Genomic DNA, 15,911 nt, shown 5'->3' on the forward strand with positions numbered 1-15,911 from the left:
TCGTGTGCATTTGTTTTCTTCTTTTCATGTTTCTTACATTGCTGTTCATCAGTCTCATTTTCTGTTTTCAGTTTGAAATACTTTCTATTTGTCTCTAAATTAGTTATATTTCTGAAAAGAACTACTTGCTTGATGCAAGTATTTCCCAAAGAAACTCTAAAACTTCCCAAAGAAAAGCTATCAAAACTTTCAAAAAGAAATGTATTAACTTTTACTTAATAACAGTAAGATAAAGCCTAGGATGACTATTGAAAAATATCTCAATGACAAAAATTTTTTAAATTCATTTGTAATCTAGATAAATGTGTTTGTCCACTCCCTTATTGCCTTGATGTCTGAAGTTACACTTATAGTATTCAAGCTAAAATTCGAGAGTTATAAAAAGGGGTAATTTTTCTTTATTATCAAGAATCATATAAAGCCCTCTATGTACTTTTGTGAAGAAAACTAGAAAGGTGGAAGAATTACACTTGTTTTTAGAGAGAATGTATTCTTGACATCCCTTGTCTGGAATATGACCCTGTTCAACACTCTTAATTTGGAGAACTATAAAATAAATATAAATTCTGGCGTCCATAACACAGCTAAAATTTGCAGGCAAGCTTCTGAGCAAACAATTCCACAAAAAATATCTCTAGGCTTGGTTAGTTGTGATTAAACAGATCTTTAATTCAATATTTATACCTAGGGATAGAAAATCTGGAATGAGCTACTGGCCTATTCTCATCATTTTGGATAATGCCTGAACTCCTTCGCCCAAGAAAGCTAGCATGACCTCTTTCTCTTACTACTGTTCAAGTAGTAAAGACAGAGACAGTGAAATAATTTGTCTTTGTGTCATCCATTATTCTGGGACGTCATCACCTCAGAGGCACAGATTGTATTGTGTCTATCATTACATTATCACTGCCTGGCAACGATGCCTTGTCCAAAGTAATTGCTCAAGATTTGCTGAATGAATGAAATTCTTCATAACATCCTATAAATAGTCTTTCTTGAATTACCATAACTATTACTACATTCTTTCTTATGGACCTTCACTTCGTGATTCCTGCACCCCAGTTCGATATGATGCTTTAAGAAAAGACAAGAAGGAGTAATTCATAGCCCAAAGGTATTTTAAAAATGGATGAAGAAAAGTAATTGGTATACTTAAACTATAGTTTTCCCTAGAGAATGTATAGAATTTCCTCCTCAACAAATCATGCTTTAATCCACTCATTTATTTTTTTTTCTTCTTTTACAGCTATTACCTGTTTACACTCAAGTAAATGACAGTGGAAATAAATAATGAAATATACTGAGAAAGAAGGAGAATTGAATATGGATGTTACATTGATTTTGGTTTAGTAATCAGATGGAGTATCAGTAGACCAATTTCAATGACAAAAGGAAAAATTTAAATTTAATTTAATATAATCCCTTAATTATCTGTACCAACAAGAAGGTTGCTTCTTGAATCTTTTACCATCTAACTGATTGTAGAAGATGATCCATCTAAAGAAAAGAGTTGTCTCAGGCAATAATATTTTCTTTCCTTTTTCTTCCCAAATGATTGTATTATAAACTATGTAAATGAAACACAATTTGACTTATGCAATCAGGGACATACACTATACTTGAAAATATTTTATAGTTGATACAAATAGACTCTAAATGCTTAATACCTAGCAATCAAAATATATTTTCAAATAGACTTTTCTACTGTTACTGAATTTTCACACACAAAAATGCCTCTCACATAATGAAAGCTTCTTTAGAAGACAAGTAATTATTTGTGACTACACTTCTCCATCTCACCACATTATCTGCCAAAGTAAAGTATTTTAAAAGTAGTGTTCTAGAAGTAATACTTTGTGAATCTCTTTATGAGAGAATTCTGTGACTACTCACTAGATGCAATTTTATCAGGTAGTTTTACAAATACAATAGATAGCTCTATCCCATCCACAACCATAGACCTTGAAATGTTGCAATATAATACAGTTGTTAAAGGTGTAATCTTCTATCTATTCTATAATTTAGAGTTTAATTTCTGTTATGGCACTTCTAGTGCAAGTTTGTAAAAATTGTGTAAGTATGTAAGCCCTTAGTTCCCATAGCATAAATCATATAGAATAAACAAAACTTCCTAAAAGGAACATTGTGAAATTAAACAAATAATATTGTTAATGTTCTTTGACTGTAACATGGTGTGAATTATTTAGCAGAAATTCATAAAAGTCTTAGAATATTATTGGTTTTAGTTTTCTCTTCCCCTCTTTATTTCTCAGTATTTCTTCTTGTGAAAAGAACACTTTTCTGGGATGATGGATATGTTAATAGCATAAACTGTGGTGATAGTTTCGTGTATATATACTTATCTCCAAATTCTTCAAATTGTAAACATTAAGTATGTACAGCTTTATATATGCCAATAATATCATAATAAAGTGGTTAAAATATTCCCCAGAACCAATTCCAGGCTTTTCTATTTGAAATGAGTCAAACCATATAACTTCTAACTTCCACAGACTCCTTATTTGTGGAATGAAATAAACATTGTACAGGGGTGCTCATACAATGAAATGATCCACATAAAACATTTGGTACAGAAACGTGTCATGTAGTAAGCATTCAATACACCACAGCAGAAAAAGGGAAACAAATGAATTCCCCAAAATCTCTTCTGTTTTACTCTGACTTATAGATAGCATTCTTGCTAATCCAAATAACTAATTATTAGTAAGCATTAATTATTTAAAATGACATTGATTCTTATAAAGTTGGTATTTCTATCCATTGAGTATTTGAAATGAGATGAACTTGTATATATTGTATATGCCATGGGCAACTGATAAAATTTTCAATATGAAATTTGTATGAAATAATGTGACTACCAAAGATTTATTTGGAGTAGAGCAATCTTAATTTTTAAAAGTATGATTTAGAACTAACACTCTGCCAAGTAACTAACATGGAAGAAGCAGTGAAATATAATATCTGTCAGGAAAATAGAGACATGGAGAAACCACCAACACTGATTTTTTTTTTATCCTGTAACTGAGAATTGAGTTTGTTACCAGCAAGAAGATTTTTTCTAAAGATGAGCTGCTCCTGCCAACTGCTACCCTTGTTATTGCCAGGCACTAACTTGTGTTTCTTAGGAAGTTTTCAGTCTTTCACCTGGCTGTTACAAGGTATTCATTGTTGAATAGAATACCTGTCTTACCTCCTCTCATCATGCATATCATACCATAGAACCATATCAGAATCATTAAAATGACCCATTACAATTTTTTGGAACTTTTTGGAGATCAGACTACAGAAAATGTGTGTGTGTGCACATGTACACACATGCACATCCTTGTATGCAACCATAGGGAAGGACAAAAATTAATGTGACTTAGAATGCCTAAAGGGAATGGTTGAAAACTTCATATAGCGCCCAGGAAAAATACTGAAATTTCTGTGAAATGGAAGATTGTCCCTAAAGATATTAGATGTACCAATAGAGCTGAATCTGCTGGTAGGAGAGAAACAGTGTCAATCTGAATAACTACTGTGTTATTGACAGACACAAAGTAATACTCAGAGAAAGGCTGATTTTGATAGACTTTTTAAATTTCCTTGTAAATTTATTTTTTTGGTGGTACTGGGGTTTGAACTCAAAGTTCACCCTTGCTTGGTAGGCACTCTACTATTTGAGTGTACAATCCATAACAACTTGTTCATGTTGTTTATTGTTTGTGGAGGTAATTTATGCTAACTTTATAAGAGTACAGTTTTTTTGTGGTACTGGGATTTGAACTCCAGGGATCACATTTCCCATGGTAGGTGCTCTACCACTTGAGCCACTCCACCAGTACCCGGTTATAAGAGTACAAAATTCTTGGAGTCAGACACTGCCATTGCACCACGAGAATACAAAATTCTTAACGCACCATTTTTTCTTACAGTTCAACCACTTAGAGATAATCTATTATGTCTTGGTGCTTATCTCTTAATTTCAAATATATTTTTAATTAGAATTTAAAAACTAGGAATAATGTCTCACAAATGAAAAGACCCAAATATACAGATGTGTCATATTATTACACTTACGGTTTCTCATCCCCATGTCAAGTATGATTTCTGAACATAAACAATATAGGTTTACATAAAAATTGAAAAGCTACTATAGAATTTCCATTAACCTGGTATATTTTATGTTATATATTTGTCATAATTGATGAACCATTATTGTTAAATTCTTATAATAAACCCAATATATAATATCTAATTAAGAATTATTATTTTTAATTTTATAAGATAGTTGGCTTCATTATGACATTCATATATTTTTGTGTAATGTACTTTTAAATTTTTCATACCCCATTTTCCTATCTTTTCTCTCTCCTTCCTCCCATTGTTTCCACCCCTACCCTCAATAATCCCCCTTCTGCTCTCATGTCTTTTTGTAAGTCTGTAATTCAACCTGTAAGAGAAAACATGGTAATTATCTTTATGACTGTAGCTTATTTCACTTAACATTATTATCTCCAGAATATGCATTTTTCTACAAATGACAATTTTTTTTCTTCCTTATGCCGAATAATACTTCATTGTGTATATATGCCATGTTTTCTTTATCTGTTCATCTATTGATGGGCATGTAGGCTGATTCAATTACTTGACCTCAGTGCATTGTGCCACAGTAAACATGGGTGAAGTTATCTCTATTGCATACTGATTTTGATTCCTATGGATATATATACCAAGGAATGGTAAAGCAAGATCATATGGTAGTTTCATTTTTAGTTTTTTGAGGAACTTCCATATTGATTTCCATATTGACTGAACTACTTTGCATTCCCACCAATAGTGTGTAAGGGTCACCTTCCCCACCATATCCATTGTTTTTGTGTCCTCGATGACAGGCATTTTGATTGGAGTAAGATGGAATCTCAATGTCATTTTTATTTACATTTCCTTTATGGTTAAGGATGTTGGACATTTCTTTCAGCATTTTTTTCTCATTTGTACTTCTTTTGAGAACTGTCTATTCATTTGTCCATTTACTAATTGGATTATTCGTTCTTTTTATATAAATATATAACATAATATGTATTTTATATATTCATTATATCAGCCTCTTCTTAGTCAAATGGCTGCAAAGACGTTTTCCCATTCCATAGACAATCACTTCACTCTGGTGGTTGTTTTCTTAGATGTGCAGAAGGCTTTTAATTTGAAGTTATGCCACTTGTCAATTCTACTATTATTTCCTGAACTATTGGAGTCTATTCAATTCAGAAATTCATTGCCTATGCCTATGCCTTGAAGCATTTTTTCTTGGTTTTCCTGTAGTATTTTTAGTATTTTAGGTCTTACATTAAGGTATTTCACACATTTTGGTTTGATTTTTGGACAGAGTGAGAGACAGGTATCTAGTTTCAGTCTTCTACATGTGGATATCCAGCTTTCGCAGTACAATTTGTTTCAAGTATTGTGATACTTCCAGTGTTGTTTATGTTCAGGACTGTTTAGCCATTCAGAGTCTTTTGTGCTTCTTTGTAAATGGTAGGATTCTTTGGTCTACATATCTGAAAAATGTCATTGGAATTTTGATGGCATAATATTGAATCTATAGGTTATTTTCAGTAATATTGCCATTTTCACAATTTTAATTTTGCCAAACCATGAACATGTGAGGTCTTTCCATCTTAGAAGATGGTCTTCTTAAATTTCTTTCTTTAGATTTCTATAGATCTCATTGTAGGGTCTTTCACCTCCTTGGTTAGGTTTATTCCTAGGTAATCTATTGTACATGGGTTTGTTTTCCTGATTTCTTTCTCAGCATGTTCATTATTAGCCTATAGAAAAGATATTAATAGTTGTGTGTTGGTTTTGCATCCTGCTGTTTTGCTGAAAGTGTTTATTACAACCAACTCTCCTCTAGTGGACTCTTAGAGTCTTTTAAGTACAAGATCATATCATTTGCAAATTGAGATAATTGACTTTGTCCTTTCCTGCTGCAGGCTGAAACCATAGGCTGATGAAGAAGGGGACAATCAAAGGCATTTCTGCATGTCTTCCAGTATTGTGCAAACATGATACTGGAAGAATATGACTCTTGCCACACCAAGAAGTTTCTCAGCACACTGAGCACACATGAAAGCAGAATGTTCTGGTTTGTCCACTTTCTGGGAAGCTTTAAGGGAAGGGCTTTAATTAAGTAACATATAAGTAGAACAGTGTTTTTCAAATCACTTCTTGTTTTGCTCATTCGGATTAACATCTGTCATTGCTATGTGCTTTTGTTAACAAATAAATATGAGGAGAAACAAGGACTCGGGGCTGCGGTTCCAGAAACTCAGCCCTCTGGCTCCTAATATACTCTCATTTCTGGTGGTCTGCTCTTCCCAGCTCCGATCAGCAACACTTTCCTTTATGTATCTCTTGCCTTATTGCCCAAGCACAGTATTCAAGCACATATTGAATAGGAGAGGAGAGAGTGAACACCCTTGTCTCACTGATTTTAGAGGAAATGCTTTCAGCTTTTCTTCATTTACTACAATACTGGAAATAAGTTTTCTTACATACCCTTTATTATGTCAAAGAAAATTTCTTTTTTTTCTATTTTTTAAGGACTTTTGTTGTGAAAGGAGTTGATTTTTTTCAAAGATTTTTATACTAATTGAGATGATTATGAGAATTTGATTCCTCATTCTATTTTTGTGTCATATTATGTTGACTGATTTGTGTATGTTAAGCCATCCTTGCATCCACGAAATGAAACAAATCTGATCATCATATATGATCTTTTAAATATGTTGTTGAATTTGCTTTGCAAGTATTTTTATAATAATCTTAATTTTATGTTCATCAAGAAAATTGGCCAAAGTTTTCTTTTGTTCTTGTGTCCTTGTCCAGTTTTGGCATCAGGGATACATCTTTTGATTGAAGAGTTAAGACCATTTACATTTATATTGACACATATTTGCTTATTTCTATGATTTTGTTGGCATTTTTCCTTGTTGATTTGAATACTGTTGTTTTTTTTCCCATTTCTTTCACCCTTATTCATCTTAAGAATTTATTTACTGCATGAACATGCTTGATTCTTTCCTAATTTTCATATGTTCATCTATTCCTCTCATAAAATGTATTCTTTCTTGAGCTCTAATGTTTGGAACTGCTGCAGGTGCCTCTGGAGTAACCTGTGTTGCATTCCTTTGGGTATATCCCCAGGAGTGGGATGGATGGATCATATGGCAGGTCTATATTTAGATTTTTAAGAAGTCTCCAAATCAGAGTGGTTGTACCAGCCTACATTCCCACCAGCAGTGGCTTAGCGTTCCTTTTTCTCCACATCCTTGCCAACACATGTTGTTGGTTGTGTTTTTGATGATGGCTATTCTAGCAAGGGTGAGGTGGAATTTTAGTGTGGTTTTGATTTGCATTTCCTTTATAACTAGAGATGGTGAGCATTTTTTCATGTGCTTTTTTGCCATTTGAATTCCTTCTTTTGAGAAAGTTCATTGATTTTAAGAGAATTTATTTTCTTAAGTTCCCTGTATATTCTGGTTATCAGTCCCTTGTCTGATGTATAGCTGGCAAATATTTTCTCCCACTCTGTGGGAGGTCTCTTCAGTTTAGAGACCATTTCTTTTGTTGGGTGGAAGCTTTTTAATTTTATTAATTGCCATTTGTCCATCCTTTCTCTTAGTGGCTGGGTTGCTGGGATCGTATTGAGGAAGCAGCCTATACCTATTAGTTCCAGAGTGTTTCCTACTCCTTCCTGTAGTAACTTCAGAGTTTCAGCTCTGACATTTAGGTCCTTGATCCATTTTGAGTAGATACTAGTTCAGAGTGATAGACATGGATCTAGTTTCAGTTTCTTGCAGATGGATAACCACTTTTCCCAGCAACATTTGTTGAAGAGGCTATCTTTTCTCTATCGTATGTTTTTGGCACCTTTGTCAAAAATGAGGTGGGTATAGTTGTGTGGATTCATACCTGGATCTTCTATTTTGTTCCACTGGTCTTCATGTCTGTTTTTATGCCAGTACCATGCTGTTTTTATTGTTATTGCTTTGTAATATAGTTTGAAGTTAGGTATTGTGATACCTCCAGCATTGCTTTTTTTGCTGAGTATTGCCTTGGCTAGTCACAGTCTCTTGTGTTTCCAAATAAACTTTAGAGTAGATTTTTCAATCGCTGTGATGAAAGTCGTTGGGATTTTGATGGGAATTGCATTAAACATGTAGATTGCTTTCAGTAGTATAGCCATTTTTACTATGTTGATTCTACTGATCCATGAGCATGGGAGATCTCTCCATCTTCTATAGTCTTCCTCCATCTCTTTCTTTAGGAGTTGTAATTCTCCTTGTAGAGCTCATTCACACCTTTTGCTAAATTTACTCCTTCATTTTTGATTTTTTTTAGGTTATTGTGAATGGAATTGTTTCCATATATTCCTTCTCAGTTTGTTTGTTATTGGTGTATAGAAAAGCTAATGATTTTTGTAAGTTGAGTTTGTATCCTGCCACCTTACTGTAGCTGTTTATGGTGTCTAAGAGTTTTTGAGTAGAGTTTTTTGGGTCTTTAAGGTATAGGATCATATTATCTGCAAATAAGGATATTTTTTACCGTTTCTTTACCTATTTGTATTCCTTTTATTTCTTCTTCTTGCCTAATTGCTCTGGCTAGAAATTCCAGAACTATGTTGAATAAGAGTTGGGATAGTGGACACCCTTGTCTTGTTCCTGATTTTAGGGGGAATGGCTTCAGTTTTTCACCATTAAGTATGATGTTGATTGTTGGTTTGTCATATATAGCCTTTACAATGTTGAGGTACATTCCTTCTATTCCTAGTTTTCTTAGAGCTTTTATCATGAAGTGGTGTTGGATTTTGTTGAAGACTTTTTCTGTGTCTATTGAGATGATCAAGTGCTTTTTGTCTTTGCTTGTATTGAAGTGTTGTATTACATTTATAGATTTGCATATGTTGAACCACCCCTGATTCCCTGGGATGAAGCTGACTTGGTCATGGTGTATGATCTTTCTGATGTGTTGTTGGATTTGGTTTGTCATTATTTTATTAAGGATTTTTGCATTGATATTCATTAAGGAAATTGGCCTATAATTCTCCTTTTTGGAGGTGTCTTTGTCTGATTTTGGGATGAGAGTAATATTGGCTTCATAGAATGAGTTAGGCAGTGTTCCTTCCCTTTCTATTTCATGGAACAGTTTAAGGAGAGTTTGTATTAGTTCTTCTTTAAACATCTGATAGAATTCAGCAGTGAATCCATCAGGTCCTGGACTTTTCTTTTTTGGGAGACTCTTGATTGCTGCTTCAATTTCATTTTGTGTTATAGATCTATTCAGGTGATTAATATCTTCTTGATTCACTTTTGGGTGGTTGTAAGTTTCTAGAAATCTGTCCATTTCATCAAGATTTTCAAATTTATCAGAGTATAGGCTCTCAAAGTAGTCTCTGATGATTTCCTGGATTTCCATGGTGTTTGTTGTTATCTCCCCTTTTGCATTTCTGATTTTACTGATTTGGGTTTTTTCTCTCCTTATTTAGTCATTTTTTTCTGTCATTTTTTGTTGTTGCTTTTGCACTAAAAGCTGCTCTGAGTTCTTTTTATATATTTTTTTTCTCCGTTAGTCCTAAACTAGCAATTCTTCTAGGAGCCTTGGTACATTATTTTGGAGAACAGTATTAGAATCCAAGATTTGGATATTTGGTGTGCTCAGAAATCCAAGTGTCACTATCTGTGATCTATTTTCTTAATAGTTCAATTCCAGAATGCATCTAGTTCAGCTAAAGCAAAGTTAACTCTCACCCCTGTGGGAGGCAGCCTTGTCAAGTTAAAGACAGAATTTATATGCAGTTCCTTTCACCTGAGTCATATAGAATTCACTCATTTCCAGAGTCACTTAAGTAAATGACTGTCCGCCCAAACTTTATTTCACATATTTATAACATGGTCATGTCCTATATTCATAACATATTGCCTTGTAATTTGGGATCTCTCAATCTCTTAAATATTTTCTTTTAATGTGAAGACAGTAAGGTTTCCTCTTTGTATACTTTTATGAGATTTGGGAAATTCATAACATCATAGCATTACATAATGAAACAGAAAAGTTTCACCACTCTAAAAGTCACCCGTGCTTAACTTATTCAACTTCTACTTCCATGGAAAACCTGACAACAGCTGATCTTTTACCAGAGGTATTGTTTGCCTTTTGCAAAATGCTATATAATTGAATAAATCCTCCATAAAAATCTGATTGCAGGTTTTGTGGGGACATACATTTTCAAATAAGTTTAGTGAGTACCTACAAATGTGATTGCTAATTCATATGGTAAAACTATGTCTGTTTGTAAGAAACTGTGAAATGTGTTCCATATTTTGTACTACTGCTAGAAAAAAATGACAATTTCAATTGCTTTATATTTGCACCAGCAATTGATATCATCATTAAAAAAAAACCCCAAAAATCTTTAGCTCTTCTTATAGGTGTGCATTGGATGTCATTTTTATTTTAATTTTCTAATAAAAGATAATGTTAAATGTCTTTGGATATATCTTCTGTCTGTATGTTCTCTTTGGTGATGTATCTAGTTGGATCTTTTACACATTTTCTAATAGGATTCTTTGTTTTGTTTTCTTTTGTTTTAAGATTTGAATGTTCTAAATGCAAATTCTTTATCAAATGACTTTGTTTTGTCCTTTGATTCTCTTAACAAAATTTTAAGAGAAGATGTTTCCAATTTAGAAAAGTTAAAATTATCAGGGATTTTTTTTCCTTTCAAGGATAGTGCTTTTGGAATTTTATTTAAAAGTTTATTGCTCACTACATGGTCATCTAGATTTTTCTCTTACTTTTATTACTTAAAAGTTTTATAGTTTTGTTTCTTCTATTTAGGTCTATGATCCACTTTGAGTTAATTTTGGTAAAAGAAGGAAGATCTGAATTTGCTTATTTACTTATTTGTGGGTGGGCATTCAATTGTTCCAGAACCATTTGGTGAAAAGTCTTCTGTCTTCAATGAATTTCCATTGCTATTTTTTCATAGGTCTGTTGATTACATTTTCATGAATCTATTTGCAGGACCCCTGTTCTGATCTGTATTTCTTTTTCTAGGCCAATAATATGTTTTCTTGATTATTGTAGCTTTATAGAAATTCCTGTGTAACAAGAACAATATAATAAAGGTTGTTGCTTAAGCATTGGAAGTAGAAAAAGTAGTGTACCATGTGGCCCTTGATGGTGGCGAGAGATTATTAAAAAAAAAAATTGTGACATTTTTCCCAGTTCTTTAGCCTCCTTAAAGGGACAATTCACACATTTTTCCTAGAACTTAAAGTGACCCACACCCCGTTCTCATATATATACTTCTTATTGCCACACTCTCTCCTATCTCTATTCCTGCCCTGCATGACCCAGATTCTCTTTTCCTGCCCTCCTAATTCACTGTGGCCTCCCTGCTGAGAATCTGTATGTAAAAATCTTTGAACTTGTTTCACCAGTGCACAGAATTTGTGCCTCCCATTTGAAAAAGCAGGGGCTAGCCCAGGCCAGGACTTCCTTGGGATACAAAGGGAAACACAAGATCAGGTACCCAATGCCAGAGTAATGACCAGACAGGCATCAATTAAATATAGGCTGAGAAGTTAGACATGACTCACAAGGGTATCTACCAGTATAAACAAATTTCCACTGTGAGAAAATCCTTTGATCTACAGGTTGTTTTGAACAACAAGGCATTAAGTTGCCTTCTAGGTTAAAGATGAGAAAAGTGAAGAGAAATCAATATGATATTTGCTTTCATTCTTCTATCCTTTCATTCTTTTATCCTTAAAACCAAGATTTGAATTTTTCCTTCTCTTAAGATTTTCCATATCTGTTTCTGGTAATTGACAAAATTGCTAATGGGATGCATGGATCCCTAACACCTTCATCTCTGGCCCTTTTGAAAACTCTTGAAAATTCCACCACACCACATTTTGGGTCCATAAAATAACTCTGGAATCCTCATGGATTGGAATCTAGGTCTATATATTGTTTACCATCAAAGACACACTAAATGGCTTGGTTTAAAAAAACAAAAAAAAGAAAGAAAGAAAGTATCATGTGAAAGGTACACTGTATAAAACCCATCCAGGTCCTCTTCATTTCTTCTTCCTCTTATTGCAGTGTTGTTATCCACTGTGGTACTGAAACCCTGGCTTTTCTGGGGTTCTCAAAGCACCTTGAATGTTTCTATGGCATAAGATATGGAAAGAAAAAAATATAAGAACGAGTTACTAATCATGACCTGTCAGACACACTAAAAACTAAAGATTAATTTTAAGGACTAAGACTACATTAAGCTCAAACACTGCAACATGAAATGAAATGTTTGGTAGATACTTGTTATGATCAAGAATTGGTCTTTCTGTCATTGTGTAAAATTCTCTGTATGTGTCATAATCTTGGCAAAAAAATATGGCACACTCTTAACCCAGGCATGGTGGCACATGCTTGTAATTCTAGCATTCAAGAGGCTGAGGCAGGAATATTGGGAGCTGAAGGCCAGTCCAGACTATTTGGTATGACTGTTTCAAAACAGACAGAAATAAATAAGAAAAAATATGGTACACTCTAACAGATTTTTGCTGAATGCCAGTCCAGACTATTTGGTATGACTGTTTCAAAACAGACAGAAATAAAAAAGAAAAAATATGGTACACTCTAACAGATTTTCTTTAGAATAAATTAATAAGCAGATTAATTATAAGAAATAAACAGCTAAGAAAAATGACAAGATATATTGTACAATGAAATTAGGGACAGTAGGAGTGATTATCATCTCTAGGTCTAAAGTTCAAAGAGAATAGTTATTGAAACTCAAAATGTATAGAGTAAGAGGAGGGTAACCTGAGAAGAATTACAGACTCTCATAGAAGGGTGCTGCCAACTACACGAGATGGCAATGATAGAGCCAGGAAAATAAACCAATCATTCTTACTTTCCTTCCTTCCTCTTCTAATCTTTCAGTATCTTACCTGTATCTAACTGAAGGCAAGATTAGAAAGAAGTTGATTCAATTAATGCAAGAACAGTAGCTTCTCTAGGCACAGAGAAGGGTGAGAAAAGATAGCCAGGACAAAAAGTCACTTATTCTATTTCAAAATAAAAGTTTGAGTACCAGCCCCAATGCCTAGCCTGCAATCCAGCATAGTAGATATAAGAATTACCCCAGATACATTATTCAGAGTACAATGAGTTGCATATGGCTCTCTATGAGCACACAGAGACAAGGTTGGAAATACAAAACCAATTTAATAAATGTAATCATGGGTAAGTATTAGCAGAAAGGCAGATTCTAACATGGAAATCCTATAGGAAGTTAGTCATCTCACAAGAGGAAGAGGAAGATTTGGTGTTGGGCAGCCTTTTGTGATCTCTTCCTCAATGGCCTAGCACACATAACTGTTTTTGAGTCATGAGGGAAACACAGTTGGTATAAAGAAATTATTAAAAATTAATTTACATTGCTTGTGTGGGCGCAGTAAAATGAATTCACTGGTATACTACTGGAAGCAGTGAATATTGTCAGCATCCTCTGGGAAACAATGTGCAGCAAGAGCTTTAAAATGTTCATACTCTTTGACTGAAATAACAAGTTTTATTGGCTATTTCATCATATATAATTTAATAAAAATGTATTTAGTGAATAACATTGCTGAAGACAACTAAGTGTGAACTTGGGAAAGGAGATATTTGATATCCTACCCTTGCAGCCTAACTGGATTGGGATTGCGCTGGCCATGCTGGTGCAACAGAGATGAGGGAGAAAACGTGACCGTCTAACGCATATACATGAAAAACAACAACGTCAGGAGTAAAAGTTGAATGATAACATCCAAAAGCGTTTATCAAAGACAGGGTTTTTAAGAGATGTATGAAGAGCTATGATCTTTATCCAAGAGGATGGAATAGTCAACTAAAACACAAGTAAGGAGCAACATATCAAATAGACAACAGGGAAGTGTTTGAAAAAATAAGCAAAATAACAGTTGTTGTTGATAGCTGACATATGCATGATGCAGGACTGGGGTGGAGCTATGGAAAGAAGGGTTCCCTTAACTGACAACAGCCAGAGACTGAGAAGAATTTCTAATGAGTCTATCAACAAACAAGCACAGGAAGACTTTTACCATTAAGTGAACCACAGAAGAGATTTGCACAGTTAATATAGGCAAGCCTAGGATCTGGGAGCCTTAAAGACAAGCTTTTACTGAAAAAATCAAGGTGAGACTGAACAGTTGAAGTCTGGTAAAGATGTAATTCAGAGGTAGAAAGGTATAAGGATAAAATCTGCTTTAGGCTAGTTAACTTCGTAATAACTGAATTTAAAGAAAATGTATGGCACTTTCTGAAAGCCAAAGCACCTAAACTCTGACATATTGAGCTAGAAATCAGAAAACACTAAAAATCTAAGGTAGCTTTCTTCTTCCCCAAAAGTGAGTGGCAGTTCAAGTCAGGCATTACACATTCTCTTATCTGCACAGGCAAAAGAGTTCGGTGGAAATAAAAAATACTTTGGAGACAGAAAAGATCTGATGTCAAGTCTCCCCGTGTGATCTTAGTCAAGTTACTTCTCTGTCGTGTCACTTTCATAATAATAATAATAAAAACAGAAGCAACTATGAGCATTGCTGTGAGAAACTAAAAATATTATATACACAGAGGAGCTGTATGGACTTGTAAGTGTGTACCAACTAGCTGACTTAACTCTGCATGACTTCCTTACTAGCACCAGCTGAATGGAACCACAGCTGAGTGGAATTGTGAATGAATTTCATTTTCTATGGAATTTTTCCACTATTTAAAATATTCACCTTTCATAAGAAAATCCACTCACCAGAAAAAATTATGCAAACTTGTTGTCTATTTACATTTGTTTACAGATAAAGACACTGACCATTTTATTAACCTCTTAGTAGCTATATACTCTAATACTGAGGTTGATGGACATGAGAAAATTTTAACAATCTGTTCTTAAGTGAATTAAGAGAGAGAAGCAAGATATAGTTTTAGAACCTTTGCTCAACTCACTGTTACATTGCATCCACAAAGAAAGAAAAGCATATATGAAATCCAAATATGCTAAAAAGCTCATAGTAAATGTCTATGGATAAAACTTTCAAAACATTTCATGATAAATTACAGAAGATCAGACTATAGATCTACTTGATACTCTTTTCCATCTTTAAAGATAATGGTTAAGATGAAAAAGTTATGCTCTCCTTCACTTTAATGGTAAAAGTTGTGAACTCTGAATAAAGTCTGTTGCTTCATTAATAGGTATGTGTTAGCTGTGCACACTGTGATTATGTAAGATATTACAATGAGGAGAAACTGTGGAAAGGGTATACATTAATTCTACACTATTCTGGCAATTTCTCTGAACCTGTAAACTTATTCAAGCTAAACTAAACTTTTTTTGAAAAGTGATAGTTTTAACTTCCTACTGAGCATTCAGAATCTAAATTTTTTCAAATATGCTTTTCATATACTTGGGTTTCACTTCTATAGAGTCAAACAACCTCTTATGGAAAATATTTGAAAATTAAAAATTATGTCTGTGATGAATATATACACATTTTTCTTCTTATCCTTATTTCCCAAATAATACAGAGTAATAACTATTTACATAGCATTTAAATTTTTATTAGACATTATAAGTAATAACTAGATAATTTGAATAATTACTTATAATTATAAGTAATAACTAAATAATTTATTATAAGTAATAACTAGATAACCTATACACACAGGTTAGATATGAATATTTACTACACCATTTTATGTAAAGGACTTTAGCCCACATGAGTTTTACCATCTAAGAGGAGGCTCCAGCCTCAATCCCATCTCTAAGGATT

The sequence above is a fragment of the Castor canadensis genome, chromosome 13 (assembly GCF_047511655.1).
Source record: "Castor canadensis chromosome 13, mCasCan1.hap1v2, whole genome shotgun sequence".
Lineage (NCBI taxonomy): Eukaryota > Metazoa > Chordata > Mammalia > Rodentia > Castoridae > Castor > Castor canadensis.